The sequence below is a fragment of the Erpetoichthys calabaricus genome, chromosome 3 (genome assembly GCF_900747795.2).
Source record: "Erpetoichthys calabaricus chromosome 3, fErpCal1.3, whole genome shotgun sequence".
NCBI classification, from domain to species: Eukaryota; Metazoa; Chordata; class Cladistia; order Polypteriformes; family Polypteridae; genus Erpetoichthys; species Erpetoichthys calabaricus.
In genome coordinates, this window is record NC_041396.2 from 219090497 (window position 1) to 219111902 (window position 21406).

Here is a 21406-nt window from a genome sequence, read left to right on the forward strand (position 1 = left end):
AATCCCAAGGTGTTCCCAGTCCAGCCGAGAGACATAGTCCCTCCAGCGTGTCCTGGGTCTTCCCTGGGGCCTCCTCCCGGTTAGACGTGCCCGAGCCACCTCATCCGACTCCTCTCGATGCGGAGGAGCAGCGGCTCTACTCTGAGCCCCTCCCGGATGACTGAGCTTCTCACCCTATCTTTAAGGGAAAGCCCAGACACCCTACGGAGGAAACTCTGAACCAGGCCCTGGTGAATTTGTTATAGGTTACGCTTAGTGACTGAAGAAAATCCTGTGACATTTATACTAAAACTAAACACTCTACATACCATGGTGGCTAAGCTGATGCAGTAGTGTCTTACCTTTATATAGGTACGAGTTCATTGCGCAATGATGTTCATATTCTATGCAATATTACAATAGTATATATTCTGTACAATGTATAATATACATACTCGGTGTGCAACTACTGGACATTGAGGTTTTTTTTTTTACGTGATGGTGCTGTATGTGTATTCTAGCACATTATACAAGTGGTACAGTGGCCCCAGCATGTAACAATATGTTGCTCTCTAAATACTTATTAAATCAATCTGTATAATAATGTTACATTTACTTCTTTAAGATGCCTTTAAAACAGAATTATCAGGATGCGTTTACATTAACTTATTAATTTTATGTTTCATTACTATCATTTCAGGTTTATTCTGTGCTTTGATTTTACATATACATGCAACTTTTATTTCTTATTAATGTGCGGGTTTTCTTTTATTATTTTTCCTGTTAAACATTTTCCCACATTTTGCAGTTTTGTGTGGTGGGTAATGGTAAGACAGGCAAGTGTGGTGTACAGTAATCCCTCGCTACTTCGCGGTTCACTTTTTGCGGATTCACGACTTCGCGGGTTTTTAAATACAAGTGATTGCCCGCCTATCGGGAAGTTATGTTCCAAACCCATCAGCAACAGGAGAAAATCCGCGATATAGAAAGACCATATAAATAAACATTTTTATAGTTTAAGCCTTAAAATACCCATCCCACATGCTTTAAACACATGTAAACTTATAAAACACACTTTGTTAACACATATGATATGTGGATGTCGGGCTAAGGATATGAGTAACATCTTACTATTATAAAACATTTTAACTTCACGCAAGACAAGACAGTGAGACAGTAAAATTGGTGATGTACAGGCTTTTAAATTATTGACATGCAGAGCGACAAGCAGCACAAAGCCAGCACAAAGTTCACTTCTCCTTAGCGTTCATTCAGCTCCCCACCCCCTTGACAATGCGAAGTGGCAGGAGCGTACTGCGCTTCCGGGGAGGGGGGGTTTGAGCGAAGGTGCGTTCAGCTCTCACACACCCACACACACACACACTCCTCCTCCTCCTTCTGAACGAGCAGAGCGACAAGCAGGCAAATTTGGCAGAAGCAGCACAAAGTCCATTTCTGCTCAGCGTGAGTTCAGCTGCCCCCCTTCACAAAGTGAATGCAGACACATTGACGTCTGATCGCTGCGTGCAGTGTGCAGTGTTGGTCTGAGGTGTTTAAGAATGCAGAAAGTGTTTAAGAGCATAGGAAGTGTTTATAAGAGCGTGGGAAAGGTTAACAAGAGAGTGAGAAAGGTTTATAAGAGTGTGGGAAGGGTTTATAAAGCCTTAAAATATGTATAAATAATAAAATAAATATAGGTCGCTACTTCGCGGATTTTCACCTATCGCGGGGGGCTCTGGAACGTAACCCCCGCGATAGGTGAGGGATTACTGTAGTGGTTAAGGATGTGGACTTGAAACCCTGTGGTTGTGGGTCACTGTGTGACCATGAGTAAGTTGGTTCACCTGACTTTGCTGCAATTGGGAAAACAAAAGAAAGATAATCAATTGTGTCTCTTGAATATTGTAAGTCACCTTGGATAAAGGCATCAATCAAAATATATGTATTTTTTTTTAAGTGGAGCAACATACTTGTTTTATACTTAAAACTTTATTTGATACTTATTTTAATATTAGGAATTACTTACTGTATTATAAAACACTACATTTTTAATTTTTCGTCTTAAAATATTGGGACAGTCTGAATTTGTATGGAGTTTGCATGGATTCTCTCTATGCACTCCATGTTTCTTCCACATCCCAAAGATTTGAAGTATTGGTCAATGGGTATCATTTAAAGTGCAGAAGAGTACAAGGGTGTGCGCTTGATTGTTTTTTTGTGATTGAGATTACAAGCCAAAATTTAGTTCCTACCTTGCATCCAGTGTTTCTTGTACAGGTTTGTGCTGTGCATGACTGTGCATTGGAGTAAGTGGATTCTTTTCCAGCTGCTGCACTGTACAGCCATTGCTTCTCAAACTTAACTGCTAATCAGTGAGCACAGAGGCAACACAGTTTATAAGATGCTAGATCACATACTATGTTCAACCTATTTTTCAGTTTATTTAGAATTCAGAGTAGTCCTCATCAATTAATTCATCATTATTTCCTACTCTTGCCTCAGATTTTAATTGTATACCATTCTCTCTTCTACTGGTGCACAGTTATGGAATGGCAATAAAGAGGTTAGGATTGTTGTATCTGTTTCCTACCTTCTCCTAAGATTGTAGAGTTTTTTAAATGTATTTTTAAAGATGGACTAGCGTCCAAGCTGGACTTAACTTGGGAACTTTACCCAGCAGGGACACCAATAATATGGAATGACGGGTGAGAGGAATAGGTTTAGGTTATTGTCTCCCCCCAATATACAAGGTGGCAATATCCCTGGGCGACAATACCCCAGTATTTACGCCCCGCCATCATGGAACTTGAAGTTGTTTGGGTCAACCCTGTTTGGTCCTGTGGGTGCCACCGGGGGGCCCTGTAGGGGCTGGAGAGCCCTACTTTGTGTTTTTCTGTATGACCCTAAAGTGCTTCCAACAGGAGAAGCCCTGGCACTGGAAGTACTTCCGTGTTTTGTTTTTTTTTTAAAAAGAGAGACCACACTGCAAGGAGACAAACTTGTATACCCCATCTGTACAAGATATTTTGTAAAAAATCACCCCTTTATTTGAACCCATGACTCATTTTGTGCATTTGTGTTTGGGGTTTGTATATTGTGGAATGAAATTTCGTTCCTTGCAGTCCCCGGTGCATAGGCAGAACATCCTACATTTAACATACATTCTATTGTTGGTAATGTTATGGTGTAATAAAACAAAGGATGCAGGACTATAAAGCTCAATCAATGCTCAATATGCATAATAAACTGCAGAGTGTAAAGTGACAGTATATAATTGGAGAAGTTTTATAGGGATATGGTACTTTGTGACATGTAGGTGTTGCGAAGTCTGGGGAAAGTAGCTGTTATAGGACTTGGTTGTTCTAGTCTTAATGTTGCCGAATCTTCTACCTGACGGCAGGAGGACAAACAGTATGTATGATGGGTGGGAGACATCTTTGACAGTGGCAGAAGCTCTACTCAGACAGCGTGTCTGAAAAATGTCCTGGATCAAGGAATGGGAGACCCCTATGATCCTCTCGGCTGTCCTCAATACGCGCTGCAGAATCTTGTATTTGTGAGCTTTGCTTTTTTCATACCCCACAGTGATAGTTTGTCAGGATGCTCTCCACCTTTCCTCCTTTAAAGGTGTTAATAATGGGTAATGGCAAGCCAATTCGCTTCAGTCTCTGCAGAAAAAAAGCTGCTCTTGTGCATTCTTGACAACAGAGTTGGCGTTGATTGTTCAGGAGAGGTAATCAGAAATATACACACCAACAAACGTATTGCTACTGACTCTCTCCACAGCAGAGCCATTGATGAGCAGTGAGGAATATTCAGATGATGTTCTCCTGAAATCGGCAAACATCTCTTTTATCTTACCGACATTTAGGGACAGATTATTTTCAATTCACCCCCTCACCATATGTTCAGACTCCTCTCTGTAGGATGTGTCATTATGGTTGCTGATGAGGGTGCAGTTGTGGGTGAGCAGCATGAAAAATAATGGGCTGACCATGCAGCCTTATTTAAATAAATATATGTATTTATTACTCTCGGGCGCATAGGGTGTTGGTGATTCACAGTGAAGTTGTTCATTTAAAATTGTGAGTGATTGGTCAATCACTACAAGACTATCAATAAACAAACGCAATGCTGCAATAGATTATTTCCTTCCTGAAGGATGATATGGAGCTAGAAACTGGTTGGTCAAGTGACCCGAACTGAAGTGAAAGTTTCAACATAGCAGTTCATTTCCAAAACAAATTGATCTATGCTTTATGCTATAATGGACATCTTGGTGTTTGATTGTTTTGGAGTAGGGTTTGAGTATGTATCACATTTGAGGAAGGGTAGTTGCCCAAAAATATTCTTTGGTGTGATATTTCTTTTCACACAAGATTAAATGGAAAGAATGCCATTTGTCCCCCAAGTTTGGCATTTACATCTACAGTCCACTCCAAAAGTATTTGAATAGCAAGGCCAATTAATTTGCTTTTGCTGTGCTCTGAGGACATTTGTGTGTGAGATCAAAAGATGAATATGATGATTGGTATTTACAGCTAGTTATACAACATAGAACATAGAACATTTTTTATTAGACTACCCCATTTTTCAAGTGAGCAGAAGTATTGGAACGTTAAGAAGTTGTAGTTGTAGTTAAGAAGGGTAGACAAACATGAAGACCAGAGAGCTGACTGTGGGAGAAAAGCATGCTATTTTGAAGCTGAGAAAAGGGGAAAATCTATCAACGATATTTCAAAAACATTGGATGTAGCACTGTATATACCACTATGGAATGTCAGCACTAATGTGCTGAGCATCAGGCATCAAAACTGGTCGTCTGAAGAAAACAACAAAAATTGATGACAGATGGTGAGAGCAGTAAAGAAAACCCGAAAACAACCGTCCATAACATCATGAAAAACCTTCAAAAAGCAGCGATAGAAATATCAAAGTCCACTGTTTGAAGGAGACTTAAGAGAACAACAATATAAGGGCCATACAGCAAAATGGGGCGGAGTGGTGGCTCTGAGGCTAAGGATCTGTGCTGGTATCCAGAAGGGTGCCTGTTCGAATCCCCTTCACTGCCAAAAGAGATCCTACTCTCTTGGGCCCTTGAGCAAGACCCTTAACCTGTAATTGCTCCAGGGGCACTGTACAATGGCTGACCCTGCGCTCTGACCCCAAGGGGTATGCGAAAACTAACAAATTCCTAATACAAGAAATTGTATAAGGCGAAATAAAGAACAAAAAAATGCAAGATGCAAATTTTAAATTGGAAAACCGGATTGGAATTTGCAAAAAAATACAGAGATGAGCCACAACAGTTCAGGAATCAAGTTTTATGGACTAATGAGACAAAGATTAACCTCTACCAAAGTAATGGAAAGATCAAAGTATGGAGAAAGGAGGGATCTGCTCATGATCCTAAACATAAAAGCTCATCTGTGAAGCATGGTGGAGGATTTGTCATGACTTGGACTTACATGGCTGTGTCTGGAACAGGCTCAATCATTTTTATTGATGATGTAACTCATGTTGGTAGTAACAGAATGAACTTGGATGTCTACAGAGTCTGCAAATTTACAGAGAAATGCACCAAACTAATCGGGAGGAACTTGATTATGCAGCAAGACATTGATCTAAAACATACTGCAACCTCATCAAATGACTTCATGAGGGGGGCAAATGGAAGATTTTGGACTGGCCAAGTCAAACACCAGATCTTGACCCCATTGAGTATGCATTTCACCTCCTGAAGAGAAGACTGAAGGAAGAAGCTCCGCAAAACATGCATCAACTAAAAGATGCTGTCGTAAAAGTCTGGAAAGACATAACCAATGAAGAAAGAGCAATCTGGTGGAGTCTATGGGTTTGTAGGCTTGATGAACTTATTGCAAGCAAGGGATATGCAACCAAATATTAAGTATTTTTGACTTTGAGTTGAAAATATTCTGTTCCAATACTTTTTGCTCAGTTGAAAAACTGGGTGGTTTGATACAAAATTTGCTATGTTCAATGGTGTTTAATATATCTAAATGTAAATACCAGGGAGTAAAAGCTAAAAACTCTGATTTCTCTTCTCATATTCATGTTTTTATCTACACTCAAATGTCTTCAGTGGACAGCAAAAACTAATTAATTGGCCTTGCTGTTCCTAATACTTCTGGAGGCTTCCAATGGTTCAGAAAGACGCCACATTTTAAATATATCGTAGAACCTTTTGAGTTAATTGTTATGCAACTAAACCACTTGTTACAAGGTTTAAAAAATGTTTTATGACATGCCCATCCTCATTTTACATTCTACTTTGTGCCCACCGTTGTTTAAAAGCAGAACAGCAAGGTGGATGCTTCTTTAGCAGTTGTTTACTTTTAAAAACATGGCACTCCTTTTTGATTAACAGTTTACTATAACATTGGGATATTGCAAACAACATCTAAAATTAAATTATTCTACCTACCAGATAGACCTACCAGATTAAATGTAAAATTAATTGTATACCAAGAAATCAAATAATTGCTAGAATACCTATCAACCTTGTTTACGGTACAGAAGTATATTGCTAGACATATTCAAGGGTATTCAATATATTGACACAGTAAATCACACCAAAGTGCACTAACATTTTTGTCTGTAATCCATATAAATAGTTAAGCCTTTTTGGAAAAGTAAAACCTAGATGATTTAGCATGAGGAGTAGACATGCAGCTCTTGCAAGTGAGGTCCATTAGCCTTTTCATGTTCAAACCCATTACCGTTACCACCTTGTATCAGAAATTCTCAGTAAATAAGCGACTTAAAAATATCCATTCTGATTGTTCTCTTAACTGTAAAAGTTTAGATAAGATTTTAAAGTCTCTGTCTCTCCAGCACCCCTCTCTGCAGCACTGGAAAACATTGCACCAAGTTATACAACATGATTGTGTCCTATTCTGTAAATAACTGTTGACCTATGCTCTTTCAAGTCTAAGGAGCCTGGGAAAAAGCATGCAACTCTCCTCCCCATAAGAAAGTAATTGAGCACTTAAGAACTGAAAAAGTAATAGATTGTGCACAAACACAAATAACAAACACACTAGTGGAAGAATGTGATTTTTATTACGAAACAGTCATACTTAACTTGGCAGCTTACTGATTTGTTTATCTTTTCTCATTAACACCACGTCCCCCTACCAACGCCCCTGTCTACTCTTTAAATAATAAGAGTACTACTTGAATGATGATCTAAATCAAAACATTATATTGAAGTATTAATTACGTAGTAATAACCCTTCAATATATTATAAGGAAAGGAGGCTAATGTCTGCTAAATGTGTTGCATGTCATGAAAGCACTCCTTAGAGTGTCAGTTTATTGAGAAAAGAATTTGGTCATAGCCATTTGTTGATTTTCCTGAAACATCTTTTTCCTTTTACTAAGCTATAACCTATCAATGCAACAGTAGAGTCAAGGCACACACCAACTCTGGGTAAATAAATCCCATTACATGATAGGGCACACATATACACACCCCCAATGGTGTGGAATGTTTAAAGGTGACAGTGAACAGTGACTGGGTTGAAAATTGAACATGGGTCCCTGATGCCTCCACATAACACAACCTTGCCGTGCTCATATATTTTTTATATGAAATGATTTGAATAAAAACTGAATTTTATTATATTATCTATCTATCGATCGATATAGATATGTAGATAGATAGATACTTTATTAATCCCAAGGGGAAATTCACAACAATATATATCTAGTCATATGAAAAAGTTTGGGAACCCCTCTCAGCCTGCATGATAATTTACTCTTTCAATTCAACAAAAAAGATAACAGTGGTATGTCTTTCGTTTCCTAGGAACATCCGAAAACTGGTGTGTTTTCCGAACAAAGATTTTTAGTGAAGCAGTATTTAGTTGTGTGAAAAACTGGCTGTGCAAAAATTTGGGTCCCCTTGTAATTTTGCTGATTTGAATGCATGTAACTGCTCAGTACTGATTACTTGCAACACCAAATTGGTTGGATTAGCTCGTTAAGCCTTGAACTTCATAGACAGGTGTGTCCAATCATGAGTAAAGGTACTTAAGGTGGTCAATTGCAAGTTGTGCTTCCCTTTGACTCTCCTCTGAAGAGTGACAGCATGGGATCCTCAAAGCAACTCTCAAAATATCTGAAAACAAAGATTGTTCATTATCATGGTTTAGGGGAAGGCTACAAAAAGCTGTCTCGGAGGTTTAAACTGTCAGTTTCAACTGTAAGGAATGTAGTCAGGAAATGGAAGGCCACAGGCACAGTTGCTGTTAAACCCAGGTCTGGCAGGCCAAGAAAAATAGTCCTGCGCATATGCCGCTCTCTGTGAGAATGGTTACAGACAACCCACAGATCACCTCCAAAGACCTGCAAGAACATCTTGCTGCAGATGGTGCATCTGTACATCGTTCTACAATTCAGCGCAATTTGCACAAAGAACATCTGTATGGCAGGGTGATGAGAAAGAAGCCCTTTCTGCACTCACGCCACAAACAGTCGCTTGTTGTATGCAAATGCTCATTTAGACATGCCAGATTCATTCTGAAACAAAGTGCTTTAGACTGATAAGACAAAAATTGAGTTATTTGGTCATAACAAAAAGCGCTTTGCATGGCGTAAGAAGAACACCGCCTTCCAAGAAAAACACCTGCTACCTACTGTCAAATTTGGTGGAGGTTCCATCATTCTGTGGGGCTATGTGGCTAGTTCAGGGACTGGGGCCCTTGTTAAAGTTGAGGGTCAGATGAATTCAACCCAATATCAACAAATTCTTCAGGATAATGTTCAAGCATCAGTCACAAAGTTGAAGTTATGCAGGGGTTGGATATTCCAACAAGACAATGACCCAAAACACAGTTTGAAATCTACAAAGGCATTCATGCAGAGGGAGAAGTACAATGTTCTGGAATGGCTGTCACAGTCCCCTGACTTGAATATCATGGAAAATCTATAGGATGATTTGAAGCAGGCTGTCCATGCTCAGCAGCCATCAAATTTAACTGAACTGGACAGATTTTGTATGGAAGAATGGTCAAAATTACTTCCATCCAGAATCCAGACACTCATCAAAGGCTATAGGAGGCGTCTAGAGGCTGTTATATTTGCAAAAGGAGGCTCAACTAAGCATTGATGTAATATCTCTGTTGGGGTGCCTAAATTTATGCACCTGTCTAATTTTGTTATGATGCATATTCTGTTAATCCAGTAAACTTAATGTCACTGCTGAAATGCTACTGTTTCCATAAGACATGTCATATATTAAAATGAAGCTGCTACTTTGAAAGCTCAGCCAATGATAAACAAAAATCCAAAGAATTAAGAGGGGTTCCCAAACTTTTTCACATGACTGTGTGTGTGATTATATATATATATATATATATATATATATAATATATATATATATATATATATATATATAATATAAAATCCTAAGCCTAAATGTGCAATGATTTTGTCACGGGCTTATTTTAAAACCTACATATATATATTTGGTATCATTCTTTTCAGAATTTATCGAACTTTAATTTGATGTTGTTAGATTTTCAGATTCTTATTCCAGTTTAAATTATAAACTAAAAAGTCCCGAGAGACGAGACTTTGTGCCATAAGATTTAACCACGCCTGGGGCTGGAAATAAAAGACAAAGAGTAGTACAGCTGCTGTAAAGGCTTTTAAATGTTCGAAGCGCCGTGCGAGATGCAGATCACGCGACATGGCAGCAGTAGGAAGCCAGCAGCTGATCAACCAAAGAGTTTTTTTTTTTTTAACCTCCTATTTGTTTTCCATTGTATCACCGTTTAAGAGGGGGTTTTGGAGGATCGTCCGCGTCTCCTTAGGGTGCGTTCCGCTCCCCTCTTCACAACACGAGCGGCAGAGACGTGAATTGGCTGGTGCATAGCGCTGGCTGGGGGGGTTGGCGAGTGAAGTAAGCAGGGGGGAACCCCCTAGTATATTATATATTTATTTATATATTTATTATCTTTGTAATTGAGGCTAGTGATTGTCTGTACCAGGATGCTATCACTTTGTCCAAGCCAGAATCCAATACCGCCCCCCTTCTCTGTTTTCACAATAAATAATTTGAGAGTTGCTGAACTCTGAATCACGCTTTGGTAGATTCTTGCAATTTTAGCACAATCTGACCTCTGACTCAAGTGTTGGACTCTGCTTGAGTAAGTGAATAAGCATCAGGGTTTGCACCAGAAGATGACAAGTTTGCATCCTGTCAGTAAACACTTGTGTGCCTTCTAATACAGTGTACTGAAATGTGTTAATGGTTATACTTTATGCTAATTATTATATTATTATAGCCTTAATATACCTGCCTGCCTCAATATTGTATACATTTACTTTTTTGTATAATGTCTGACAAAACAGTATTACAGTAGAGCTTAATTTGCATCCTGATTATGCTCTTTTTCCTAACTGGTATGTCATTATGACGTCTACTTTGTGCAACAAGTAGTTAGAATTTTTTTGTTCAAAAATATATTTTGAAGGTCAGAATAATATTAGATAAACATAGTCACATTATATTAGTTTGTTTGAGGAAAGAGGTCATAGTGATCAAGAGCAGTACCACAATTTACATTGTTAAAAAAGATCCTATCTCGGTTCGCCTTTTTTTTTTTTTTTTTTTTTTTTTTTGTTTCCTTTGTCGGGGTCATCAATTATTTTTGATAAAGCTTTGGACTAGGCAACTGTTCTCATCAGGTGACTGAGCAACTTTGATGTTGCCAGCCAGAGACATGAGTCTTCTGTATGTCTATTGTGCGATCATAGTTATTCATAGTTCTGACCTTTTTTTAATAGACTCAAAGAGCCCGCAATCTGGGTTCAACACTTAGTGTTTAGTGGTTGTAGGTATTTAGAATGAAGATTAAAAATGACATTATTCGGTTCTCTTTAAGATTTTCTTCTTCAGAAGTAGTCCTAGGCAGAACATTATTGAAAAATTCAAATTGTGAAAACTTGCCCAATGTTTTGTTTCTGTGATGAATTAACTACTTTAATAAGAGAGTGAAACAATTTTACAATGTGGTGTAATAGTCTAAAAATAAAGTGTTTGTGTCTGGTCTAAAGAAGTGTATTGTAAGAGAAAGAATCAGTGTGCAGCCTTTCTGACTTAACCTGACCAGCAATAATACATTTTTGAAGAGACATGCCCTCCCCAAACCTACCCCCAAACAATTCTTTGTTACATCATAGCATTGCAATGAGCACAGATTGTTCTGGAAGCTGACCAAGTCAAGGATGAAAATTGACATATATGGAAGTTACTGTGCTCTTTAATATATGGCAATCCTTGCTGATCAGCAAGATACTGCGCTGCAGTGTAAAAGTTTTTTTTTTTTTTTTTTTTGACAGGCAAACTAATAATAACTAAAGAATCATTACTTCATTTACTCCACAGGCAGAATAGCTTTTCTCATTTCAGAAATTAAGTACTTTTCCACATCTGTTTTTTATTTAGTTTGTTATTAATGTTGACTTACTGCAGTTTTATCTGTGTTGTTTAAATACTGTATCTCAAAGCATTGTGACCGGTATCCGCCCTATTGGTAGATCCAATGAGCACAAGCTAGAGACTTAACTATGGTATTCAGGAACTTAGGTTACACACTTAAGTTGATTCAGCCCAGATACATTGCTGAAATTGTGCTTGTGAGCCGAGGGGGGCAGTTGTAAAGATGGACAAATTCTAATGGCTTTTGTAGTGGGCTGAAAAGGTTTTTTTTATCTTGTGCTGTAGATAGTGAAGAACATAAGCAAGCATTTTAAATGAGTCATTTAGTAAAGGCTTGCTTTTGAATGAAACAAAACAAATAGAAGTTTTATGTGTATGTTTGATAAATACACACTTATGCACCTCATGCTACAACAAACATTTTATTATGGAAAAATGGGCTATTTACCAGAAAAGAACTACTTTTTATCTGTGGATTCTTTTGGAATGCTGTTAACTAAGGTATCCTTAGTCAGGATTACTTTGGTTAAATCTCTGATCATATAATTGAATTTAAGTAAGTGTTTTTATCCCCATTGACTATGAACACTGGTAAATATAAGAAATGTTCAGCTGGCATGATTTAGGAGTAAGTATTTTAAATATTTTTAAAGTCGCTGTAAAGGTTTTTTCATGGATATTTGTTTAACAGTAGAAAACAAAATAGACTGATATGAACATCCCATGATTTCAAACCTTTTCCCCATTTCAGTTGAAGTCGACATGCGTGTTTATCTGATTCACAAAAGTAATTTAGAGAAAAAAATGTGTCAGAATATTAAATGTACTGTAAAACAATAAAGCTTTATTAAATCAACATGAATAAAACCTCTGCGGTGGGTTGGCACCCTGCCCGGGATTGGTTCCTGCCTTGTGCCCTGTGTTGGCTGGGATTGGCTCCAGCAGACCCCCGTGACCCTGTGTTCGGAATCAGCGGGTTGGAAAATGGATGGATGAATAAAACCTTGTTTCAGCCTATGTGTATATCTCACTCATAACATAAACAAATAGAAGCAGAGTTAGGTTAACCACCAGCAATCTAAGATTACATTTTTTAAAATCTGCATATTCTGATGTTTTGGGGAGTGATTGAGAAGCAAACTATTGATGATAGTTATATGCTCAGCAACTGAATAAACATATAACTGCTCAGGGTACCACTATTTAAATATATTTGGGTGTTCTAGAGGCATTTTGCATCATGGGAAATCAAAAAGGAAATATGTGTAAAGAGCAAAAATAAATTGTATGTACCTTCTGACCACAATTGCATGGATGAAGACTAGTGATGAGTAAACCCCACTTATTTTGCGTTACCACAATAGTTAGACAATAAAAGGTGTCATTACACCCTACTTTCTCCTGTATCAATCTATAGTTAACACGGTACAACACTCTAGTGCACAAAATCATGGAAATGTTTGGGAAGTTTGCCAAACTTGGCCAAATGCATTGAAGTGAATGGGGAAGAAGAAATTGAACTAGTTTTGAATTGATTATGATTGATGGTCTTAAGTGTCACTGAGGGCTAGGGAAGCACCTCCCAACTATGTTGAACTGATTATTGTGGCAATAAATGTGACTTGAGCTGTGAGGCAGAAGTGCTAACCACTGTGAACGCACTATGCCTCAAACAACAAAAGAGATAATGGAAACAGACACAAACAAAATGCAACAATGGCTGTAAACTAGCAATAAGTAAAACTTATTGCAGTCACAGAGTTGTAGTTTTTGGGGCACTTATTGGCTGTGCCCACAGCACATTTTTAAAGTCATACTTGGGGAAGTGACATCATTCATATGTGAAGCAGACTAGGTAGTGATGTTAAATGAGGTGGAGTATGCTTGCAATAAGCATGTGTCTGTAGTACTATGGTGTTGCATACCATGTTAGCCATTATGAATAATATATAAGCATGTGTGAAAGTTCTCCTTATGGCTACTACAGATCTGTACTGTCATGCTGGCCTTGCAAAGCATCTTAGGTTTATAAGGAAAAAATGTTTGTCAAAGACAGCCATACGGCCAATTTCCAGGGAAATATTCAGCAAATAAGTTCTCTGGCAAATGCAGCATATTCGCTAAGAAAAATGCTTTGTCAAAGTCTGCCAATCAACACTAATGTTAACAGAACACAAGCAAGGAATAGTGTGATTACTGAAAAGCTAATCGCTAACTCTTTTTGGTTAAAAGTATAATACATAATGGCTTGTAGTTCAGGATGAGTTAGTTTTTCAGATTGTATTCCTGCAATCCATCAAAATTTCTCCACCAAAAAAGTATACCTATAAGCGCTTTACCATTGCAGAAACTTTTTCAGGAACCAGTGAGTTCCTGTACAATGTAGGCCCTGAGCCACTTGTGCTTCCTGGCCACTTTCGTTTGTTGTATTCCCACTACACAACAGGAACAGAAGGTTTTATGGAAAATATGTGACGTGGAAAGAAGAGTGACTGAGTGTGAATGTGAGATGTGTATGAGAATTCATGGAGGATCCCCAGTTATTGCTAAAATGCAGTCTACGGTACAGTGCACCAGGGAGGCAGCAATAAAGAGTGATGTGTTGTGTGAAGTGTGGTTCTACACCTTCACTGGTAACTCTCCAAAATCCAAACTACTAACAGATTTTTAAGATGGTGCTGGTTCTTGTGGTCAGCCAATCAGCACAATTCATCACCCAAGCCTCATCCACAATAGTCCCCAGTTGTACAAAAAGTACATACCCTAAAGTAGGAATTAAAAACAAAATGTAATGAGAACTGCCTACCATTGACTACAAAAGGCTCAAGCTCCTGTAGTGGGACAGCTATAAAAGTTCCTGAGGTTCTGAAAAATCCCTGGTTCCTGAAAAAAGCTCCTGCAGTGGGAAAAACTCTAATGACACAAAGCAGTTCCTTGGTGCAGACTTTTTTCTATATTCCTGTAACATCAGTATTCTCTAAAGGGCTATTTTCCATTGCTGGTAACTGTGCTATGATTACATAGTAGATAGTCTACTTTTGGAAATGGCTTTTGAAATATATGCACATGACTGTACATTTAACTCCATATGCTTCAGGTATAGTAATTGTAATACTGCAGCATCTTCACCAGGGCCAGTCATATTTTTAAGATAACTGCTGCCTGTGTGGAATTTAAAATACTTAAGACACTTCAGTCAAATTTGGAAAACAGATCTCGGCTAAATGAATAATGTAGTGAATGACTAACAAAAGGTCTAGTTGATAAGAAAATTTGGTATTGTTTCTTTGACAGAGCTATGAAGCTCACATGATCTGCAGATTTGGAAATATTTAGGAATGCGTGTGGTTTAAAACCAGGATGTCGATCAATTTTTATTATCATTGATTGGCAGGACTGGGGTCATGTTCAACATTGCATCTTGATTCTGACGAAGTAGCCTCTCGAGTCCTTTCCCCTCCAAGTGGATATACATAATCTTGAAGGGACAGATGAATGGTTATATGATAGACCTCCGGATGTTAGAGACAGTTAAAATTTAACAAGGTTTTCAAGGATGCCTGCCATGTTATTAGTGTACTATGTAGAAAAAATATTTTGCGTTAGTGTCATTTTAAGTATAAAGTATTTTGGGGTGTTTGTTAAAAAGCCATAATAGCAAAGAACAAAAAAGGTCTAATAGGATGAAACTTTAGGATGTATATCAGAAAATGTTGTCTGCTATGGAAACAGTCATTTGAAAGCTCTGGGATAAGCTACCTTATTATTACTTAATAAAAATGATTACATTTTAAAATTTGTTGACCATCCTGTTGGGTCTTTTTTAATTGCAATACAGCAGAAAAAAAATGTATGCTAGTGGAACACCAATGAAGAAGAATAAATTTAGCATCAATAATGGGGTGGGAGCATTCTTTCAAACCATGGCTCTCTAAAAGTCAGTCAGTCATTATCTAACCCGCTATATCCTAACACAGGGTCACGGGGGTCTGCTGGAGCAAATCCTAGCCAACACAGGGCGCAAGGCCGGAACAAATCCCCGGGCAGGGCGTCAGCCCACCTCAGGGCGCACACACACACCAAACTCACACTAGGGATCATTTAGGATCGCCAATGCACCTAACTTGCATGTCTTTGGACTGTGGGAGGAAACCCACACAGACACGGGGAGAAACATGCAAACTCCACGCAGGGAGGACCCGGGAAGCGAAACCCGGTCTCCTTACTGTGAGGCAGCAGCGCTACCACCGTGCCGCCCCTCCCTAAAAGTGAATGCCTAAATATAGAAATGGAGCCCTTTCTCGAAGAATGAGGAGAAGCCAATATTGTAATTTCATTGTACTTGTACACACTACCATTTTAGTCCACAAAAACCTAGTTGGCATCATTGTAATGCATTTTATGAGGCAGCATGTGTCTTGCTTCAGAACTACAAATGATGGTGGAAAGTTAATGTTGGTTTGTTCAGCTGTAGACAGCCTCGAAATGACCCCTCCTTGGCTTACCAAATTAAAACAAGTTGACTTGAATAGCTAAACAAAGTTATTGGGCTTTTGTCATAAATCTTCTAAATAGCTAAAGATAAATGTAAGCTTACATTATTTCAAGTATAAAAGCAATTTTAAATAATATGAATCTAGTCAACATTTTGGAATGGTCCAGTCATAAAAGCTTAAAACAAACACCAAAAGCAAAATTCTTCCTTTCCATTCAATGTCGAGTGAGACGTTCTGTGATTATTCTACCAATAAGGTTTACTTTGTTCACTTCCAATGTTTATGATGTCACCCTTTGAGTTGAAAAGTTAGAATGCAATTTACAACGTAATTGAGATAAGCCCATATTCACAGAATTAGAAAAAACTTTTTTTTTGTTATTTAACATTACAAAATAAAAATAAACAGAGAACAAGGAAAGAAAAACTGAAAATGCATTTTTTAGGGGGTAATGTTGTATATATTATATTCTTACATACTTGTCCTAATTACATGCCTTTCCAAACCCATTTTAAAATATCTTATTTGTTTCATGTGTAGTATCTTTAAATGTAAATTAAATATTTTTTGTTTTTTAAAATCTAGATTCTGTTATTTTCACCAATTTGAAAAATCCTCAACCCCTATTTTATACAATTTTAGGGTCACATGAGACCAGTCTATATTAACAGTATCAAGCACAAGGTAGAAAGCAGTGTTGGAGAGGGAATTAATCCATCATGGGACCCATCCATATAGACACACACATTTAGTATTTTTGTTCATTCGAACATGCACATAATGGGAAACAATAACAAACACAGGTTGTTTGTGTACCTTCCACACAGACAGAAACCAGGCATGGGATTTGAACCCAGGAAGCTAAATCTGCGAGGCAGTAGCACTAAACCACTATGCCACCCAAGTTCAATGTAATTGTAAACTGAATCTAGTGATAAATCTGTAGAGTTTTAGAATCCGCTCTTTTCTAAGCTACGCCAAAAGTAAGTAATGTGCAATATATGTTGCAGCTTGTTGGTCACACCAGCCACTTGGAGCCCAACTCTATGTGTTTGCCAAATTTTAACCTTCTTTGTTGCAACCTCTTTGTTAATTTCTTGTTAACTAATATCTTGGTGTTTTTTCAGTTTTATCTTTGAGTTCTACCACATATGTCTAGATTGATTAATAATTATACATGTAGTGGATTTGCATTCCTTCCAGACCTGGCTTCTGCTAGCACTTTGTTTCTATTAAGGGGAAAAATCACTCTTCAAATGATTTTTCGCTTGTTATTTTTTAATCATTTCATTGTTTTGGATTTTAACTGTCAACAATGCTAAAATGAACTCTCACCTACTGACAGTGCATATGTTTAGTATTGAATCCATGTAATCCAATTAAAATCATGAAAAGAAGGGCCTTTTCCATCAGAAATCTGCTGTGAACAAAGTGCCACTCCCACACAGGACATGCTTCCACAAATGCATGCATATTCTCTCCATGCTTATTCTAGATTTACTTGGTATAGTCTTCACAAATAAGATCCTTTCACAAGTGATGTAGATCATATTCAGTTAATTAACAATATAGTTGACTTTATTTAATCTATCTATCTATCTATCTATCTATCTATCTATCTATCTATCTATTTATCTATCTATCTATCTATCTATCTATCTATCTATCTATCTATCTATCTATCTATCTATCTATCTATCTATCTATCTATCTATCTATCTAATATTTTGTTTGTTACATTTAGATATAATCACAGTTTTGGCAATTAGATGTTAGTTTTCCAAATCAGAAAATTGTCAGATGTAAACAAAGACTGACAGAGTGCTTTACAATACCAAGACAACAGTAATAGTTTTACAGGTACTTAAACAGGACCAGTAAGTGCTTTGTTCTTGGGGATCTTGTTTAGTGGGTACGAGTCTAGGCCCAGAAACCAAAATGTCGTTTAGCTAGCAGTATGCTTCTTCCTTATAGGCCTAACTGGGTCTGTCATGCTGTGTATTTGAAACATTTGGAGGAAATGTCACCATTGAAGGTGCTTTATAAAAATAAAGATTAATCGACAGATTGGCTAATATACACTATAGACAGGGTAGTCCTTGGTTTAATGATGTTATTGCTGCTAACCTGCATTCACCTATGTGTAGATTAGTGAATGCAACATTGTAACATTCCTTATTCTTTGAAAGTGAACTCCAGCCTAGTTAAAGCATAATTTTCTTTTAAGGCATGTTACATTTTTTGCTAGAGGTATTTGGTCACTAATTTTAAAACTTAATTTGTTTAGGATATTCAAATCGGTAACCCACATTACCAGCAATGCAACTTGAAACAAAGAGAGTTTTGGTATAAACAATAGTAGAGTGTTTTCTTATTTGCCTTTGACCATAGAATGATTTGCACATAGCAATAAATGAAGTTTATTCTGGTAACCATTTCCTGTCTGTTATAAGTAGTTTTCTTTTTAAGTCTTTATTTTTTCCAGTGTTAGCAGCTTTCACTGCGAATAATGTATTAAATTTGCTTTGACTGACTTGATGTATTTGTGCATACTTCTTATTGTAAATCTAAGTGAGAAATCATACCGTCTTTTTCATGGTTTACCATCTTTAAAATGTTAGCAGTTACTCCTGTTTTAATTCAGAGTGAAGGTTCTTAATGTTTTGTTTGAACCAGATGATAGTTAGAATAGATTTCTTAAGACTCTTTTTTTTTGTAAACAACTGTCATGAGATCATTATCTATCCAAGCTATATTCTGAAGTTGAATAAATATCTGAAATATAATTTTAACAGATGGTGCTTTTGTAGTTTTTGTGTTTTAATGATAATTTTGAATGCTAATTTTTTTTAAACATAAAAAGTAAGTTTGACTGTGAAATTATTGTAGGATGTCTTTTTTTTTTTTTTTTTTTTTTTTTGGACTAGTGAACAGAAAGTTAATCCTGTCGATCCTTAAGTCTTTAATTTGATAGTTTTGGGATGAAAAGTTACATAGTGATATTTGGAGGGGGCTTGTATTTATCTAAAGTCTTGTCTGGCTATATTTTAGATTAGCAGCATTAATAAGTTGTATGAATTACATATTTTTGTATTGGCAGTAAGAGTTATTAACTAATTCCTTCATTCAGTTCTAAACCCCTTATTTCAGTACTGCCCCTTTATAATATATATATTAACTGGCTAAAAAATAAAATGCCCCGATTTTTGTACTTGATCTCGTGCATAGTTAGCTCATAGTGTATCTGATACTTTGGAAAAGCTCCCTGTAAAAACTTTTGTATATTCCTGTGAAAATGAAATGTATTCCTCCAGTCTAGATGTTTATATTCTGTTCTTGTGCAATGTCAGTCTGTAAGTGAACATCACATGAAAAACTACTTCATTACATAGAAAATATAATAAAGAACATCATTTTTTAAAAAATATTCTTTCTCTCCTAAAACTACTAAATACTTTAAAGGTTTATTAAACATTTTTAAAATGTGAATTCTGAAAAAAATTCGCAGGATGTCTCATAGATCCTTCTGCCAATTTTAATTAGCTAGTGTCCTTTATATCACATACTAGATAGATAGATAGATAGATACTTTATTAATCCCTGAAGAAGGTTCCTACCTTTTGAGGTGGATTGCCAGTTGTAGAAGGCCTGTGTCACAACTGTTCAGGAAAATCTCTTCCTGGAGTTGATCTAGTGGTTTTCTGGCAACTTTTCCCAGCATGTCACAAAGTTTATGGGAATTTAAAGGAGGAGGCGGGGAGTCAGAATCCAATTCAGGGAGGGATTACTGCTGTGACAAAGCCCTTTGAAAGCTGGGATTGGCTATGGTGATGTGCCAGCTTCATTTAACAAAAGTTTACTGAACTCTAACTAGCTAAGCACTTGTCTTCAGTTTTTCTAAATATTTATATTAAATATATTGAATCTGCTTTTCTAGTGATCTAGTGCAGTATTGTGGAGAAGGACAAGCAGTGAAAGGAATTTGGTGTACTTGCTTCAACCTTTAGAAAAGTTTCAAGATCAGTTGTTCTTTTATTCTGGAAGGGTGTCATGGGTTTGAAATCTGAAGACTGCAGCTTTATAATTTAGCCAAAGCAGTACAGTATATATATATTGTATGTATACTTGGCTGCTTCTTGATTATAGTATGGATAAGAAGCAGGGTTGTGCTGAGCAGCTAAGTTACGGAAACTTATTCTTATGAAAACACTACTGCATATGAAAGTCTTGAAATTTAAGAAAGGGGGAAGGGAGGACAAAGAGCACTTTGGATCTGGCAAATTGTATGGATTGGGTTTCTCAGTCTAGTTACCTCTGGTTATTATATGTGTGGTATTTACATATAATCCTGTCTGTATAATAATTCATCCATCCATCCATTGCCTATACATTTGCAGTTATGGCTGATTAGAGGCTCTGATTTTGTGTGACTGTTTCTTGTGCGGTATATCAGATTGGCCAACCTTAGTCACTGATCTCATCACTTGGGCCATGACAGTTTAAATGACTGAAAATCGTTGCCCATGTCCATTTCTTCCAGCATAGTCACGCTTGCCCCTTTTGGTGACAGCCATTAACTTGCTGCCTGAGCAGGTACAATCTAATCTAATCTTGTCTTGTCTTGTCTTGTCTTGTCTGTCTGACAGAAAAGCCTCACTTCTGTTTGCAAGGTTCAAAATACCCATGTTCCTTATTCCTCATCACTACATTCTATGCATTGTATTTATGGATGAGTATTGACATTGAGCCTGCCACTACAACTGAAGACAAAATCAAAGGCAGGTAAACCTGAATTTTGCTAAAGAGCAATTGAATCTTAGGAACCATTAAGCGTGAATGAGAAAACAAAGAATGGCTGTTTGAAAACAACTAAAAACTTTGACAGCTCAGATATACTAAGGGGCCACAAAGACTCCGAGATACTTAGTATTAGAATACTGATATTGATAAGAAAATTGAGGAGAAAAGGTTTGGCAGAAAACAAAGGTTGAAGGCAACAAAGATACGTCTTGTAAGAAAGCTATGAGTTAGGAAGAATGTGTTCTTAATCATTCAGGAGATGGGAAGCAAAAGAGAGTGTTGTAGGTGTGAATGTCTTCAGAAATCTGGAAGGGAACACAGTAATTGATAATAATGGCCTTAAGGATACCTGCAGCAAATACTTCAAGAAGTTGTTGAATGAGGATAATGATGTTCATTGGGAGAAAATAATAGGCCTCCACTGTAGTTTTTGAAAGGGGAAGCTTTGACGATGGTAAAGACAACAAATATAGGTAAAGCAGGAGGAATGGTATAGAAAATATTGATGTTAGTGGAAGGTCTAGGGATGATTCCTGAAGAGTCGAAAATGTAAACATACATATTCCAGTCTACAAAGTAAATGGTGATCCATTGGAGTGGATTATATAGAGTAATTGGGCTTTTAAAGCAGGTAATTAGTTGAGTTAATTAATTAATTAGT

The 21406-nt window shown here is 37.1% G+C and overlaps 1 protein-coding gene and 1 non-coding gene across 2 annotated transcripts in view; one reads left to right on the forward strand and one right to left on the reverse strand.

The window, feature by feature from the left end:
* The window catches only part of LOC114648652 (uncharacterized), a 30494-nt gene extending 10718 nt beyond the window's left edge, over positions 1-19776 (reverse strand). Inside the window, exon 1 of the transcript XR_003715732.2 lies at positions 19563-19776. This is a non-coding gene — a transcript (uncharacterized LOC114648652). The remainder of the gene's footprint in view (positions 1-19562) is intronic.
* cep85l (centrosomal protein 85, like) overlaps positions 1-21406 on the forward strand; it is a 157551-nt gene that overhangs the window by 77903 nt on the left and 58242 nt on the right. The gene's annotated exons all lie outside the window — the stretch shown is intronic.